Source organism: Canis aureus, chromosome 7 (genome assembly GCF_053574225.1).
Source record: "Canis aureus isolate CA01 chromosome 7, VMU_Caureus_v.1.0, whole genome shotgun sequence".
Classification (NCBI taxonomy): Eukaryota; Metazoa; Chordata; class Mammalia; order Carnivora; family Canidae; genus Canis; species Canis aureus.
Window position 1 is genome coordinate 54,202,836 of NC_135617.1, and position 3,558 is coordinate 54,206,393.

At 39.7% G+C, this 3,558-nt stretch overlaps 1 non-coding gene across 1 annotated transcript; it reads left to right on the forward strand.

The window, feature by feature from the left end:
- The first annotated feature begins 2,136 nt into the window (after positions 1 to 2,136).
- LOC144317938 (small nucleolar RNA SNORA51) lies at positions 2,137 to 2,261 on the forward strand. The gene has a single exon (XR_013383816.1). It is a non-coding gene; the product is annotated as a small nucleolar RNA SNORA51 (small nucleolar RNA).
- Positions 2,262 to 3,558: the final 1,297 nt, after the last annotated feature.

The following is a 3,558-nucleotide window of genomic DNA, read 5'->3' on the forward strand; positions in this document are numbered from 1 at the left end:
CTTTTGTTTTTCAGGCAACAAATAATTTTGAGTGCCCTTGACATGCCAGGCATTGTCCTTGGCAGTGGGACTGGAAAAAAAAAAAAAACACAAAACAGATGATCCCTCCTACGATTCCCATAATATAGCTTACATTTATCAGTATTTTGAAAGAACTCACCTCACCAAGATTAATGAATCACATTTATTTCATTCAATGGCTTTTATTAAGTGCATTGTGCTGGATGACAAGGGAGAGGGTAGGAGACAGGAAGTACAAAGTTTAAGACTGTCTCTGTTCTCAAGAGCTTCTAGTATCAACAGAGGAGACATATTTTCATAAAGAAATATCAAGACAATATGATAAAGTGTCAAAACACACGGTACAGATAAAAAGGATAGAAGGGGCAGTGAATTGTTGAGGCCTGTGGTAACCAAGCAAATTTTTATGGAACGAAAATGACCTGAACTGGGGCTTAAAGAATTTACACATTGTATTCTGCTCTGAAATGACTTTTTGGATATGTCAGTACAGACTAGTTAGCTGCTCTCTAAGTCTGACCTCTCTCCCTCTTGGAACATAGCAAAAGTTAGACATTACACTTCCAATCCTATCTTCTGGAAACTCCCATTTGATGCTCCATTTGCCTTGTTTTCTCCAAATTTTGACTGAACAGTGACACAAAGGGCAACCATGGAAGCCACATAATGAAGACAGCGGAGACTCCATGAGCCTGCATCCCTGAATGACTACATGGAACTAACTATTTCCTCTCGCTTCTCCCTCCAACTACTGGTCTTTACTTGAACAAAAAATGGACTTTCTCATCTGTTTCTAGGTTTGTCTGTTATAGCAGCCAGCTTTAACACACTATGTAACACAACCAGATTGACTTTGATTTTTTTTTGGCACTTTTGATAGTATAAATGTCAATATAAATTAACGTTGTAAACTCTGAATCAGCTGAAAATATCCAATCTACACTGAGGTTATGGTGGGGCTCCTGTGTGGTCATTAACAGATTCTAATAAATTCAGAACTGAAGATTATGTGCATGAATCTTTTGTTTTACAGATATAGATACACATGAGAGAAAAGATGATACTAAATGACTTGCCTGATAACTGGGGTATGTGAAAGTGCCTGTCCCATACAAAAGAGCATGTGTGGCTCCTGATACTTAGGCGGGTTCGCTTTCCATTATTTTAAATAATTGTTAAGTCTCATCTAAATTATGTTTTAAATCTTGTTCCAGTGGTAAAAATAAAAAAGCACTTTTATCATCATCTTTTAAAAAACGACTGTACTTAAGACATAGTTGTCACCCTTGCTTTATCTTCCCTGGCTATAATCCAGATTCCATTAAAATCCTCGATGAAATTTGTCAAATAAAGCTTACCAGCTTATAAATACAAATGTTCACAAGTTTTTCTTTTGGTGTGAATCTAGCTCTCTCTTTGACTTCATAGGCTTCAGGCAGTCAGGAGGATGGTTTTTTATACATCACAGCTTATGACATGGCTGAATAAAGAGCATTTACTGGCCGATGGGCTCCAGTGTGGATTCACATGGAGGAACCAATCAGGTGCTAAATGACCATAACTGGGCAAGTTGTCACAGCTGGATCACAAGGGGCCAGATTAGGATAATGATAGCATAACCAAGACTCAAGACTTTACATTAGGACTCCTTATGTTCCCATTGCTTAGTATTCGTATTGACTCTTGAACTTCAGAACATACTGAGCCTGTAAGCAAGGGAAGAAGAGTTTGAACTTTGGGTAGAAAAATGTGGGACAGAAGAGAGGCAGGTTTCGGCACCATCTGGATCTTTCAGTCCATCTTACATGATTTTTTATAAGATTTTATTTATTTATTAATGAGAGACACAGAGAAAGAGTCAGAGACATAGGCAGAAGGAGAAGCAGGCTCCCTAGAGAGACCCTGATGTGGGACTCTATCCTAGGACCCTGGGATCATGACCTGAGCTAAAGGCAGACGCTCAACCCCTGAACCACCCAGGTGCCCCCTTAGGTGCCCCTCCATCTTACACGATTGACATACTTTCCCCTTTTTTTTAGGAAGTGCTTCTGTATTTAGACAGAACCTCAGTGTCTTTTGTCTTAAAATGACTCAGACAGTCACCTGGTACTCACCACTGGTGCTCACCACTGGCTGTATTCTTATACTGACTGTACTGAAAGAGGAAGCAGAGTAAACCTACCTGTATACACAGCCGCCCAGGGCCTTCACTTGTCTGTATTGTGAATGAAGGAAAATGGAGAAAATATACAAACAAATAAATAAATAAAATGACTGGGGCAGCGATGCTCTAAAAACCAACACCTTTCTCCCAGATATGAACAAAGGAGAGACTCTAAGATCTCTTGAGTCCTTGTCAATATCCTTGGAAACAGTTGAGAAGTCTCTCTAATGACAAAAGAAACTATGACAGAAATTTAAGGGATTATTGGCAAGCACAGATCCTAACTGAGAAGGTTTAATCTTAAGAAGTTCTGCTAGGAACACTGTGGAAAGTAGTATGACTTTAGGCTATGGAGGCACTTGTGTTTTTGGATGTCAGATGGGTGCCTAAGACAGAGATCCAGGTCTTGTTGACTTCCAGTGTGTCACCCAGAGAGTTGATGGACAGACAGATGCCCCATGTTTTTGTTCCGAGAAAGAGTCCTGCCAAAACCACATCCTGTTACAGTGCTGCATCTAAGAGGATGTGTGTACTGCAGCATTAATTAGGAAATGCTCTTTCCAGTGGCCAGACCCCTACTCGCTATGATCATGCTGTCACATCCAGCCAACGATCTAGCTCTGCCAAGTGGACCACAAAAGGAGGGAGGCTCTTTTTTTTCACCCAAGTGTAAAAGACGCCTGTGGTAAGCTCTTCCACGTTAGAAATTCACTCTTGCATGTCTTATGTCTCTCAATGATACCTCCAAGGATTTCATTTCTTAGACCTTAAGAGATCTTTGAGGAGATAAAGAGTGAGGATTATCAGGCAGTCACTTGAAGAACAATAGACAAAGGCAGAGGCATCAGAATACACACCAGTGCCTGCACACATCAATGCCTTTGTTATGATATCAGATCAGGGTAATTTTCAAATGTCGTAATTTGGCAAATTGGATCCTCAAATAGGTGAATAAGTTCACCTTAAAAAAATAGTACATTCACACAGAGACTGATTGCTCTTTTTTTTTTTTTTTTTTTGTAGTTTCTCTTCTCTGAGTGTTTGTTGTGTGTGTTTAATGCTCTACCCTTTGTTTTCCCAGCCCCATAGAAAGTGTGCTACTCTCTGCTGGTTTCTTATGATAGCTTTGCTCACTGAGGCAGAGCAGCCCGTGAAACTGTTCAATATATCTGACTGGCAGCTATCCTCAAGTGTAGCTGTAAGACCCGGAGAACAAACTCCCTCCTCCCTGTTTCCAAAGTATGGCTGCACTTAATGAAAATTTATTACTTTTTACCTGTTTAAATTTTGTGTTGACAAGCACATTTTTTTTCAAACATAGAATGATTTTTCTTCCTCTATTAGCAAAAGTAAGTAACCAAATTATGAATAAC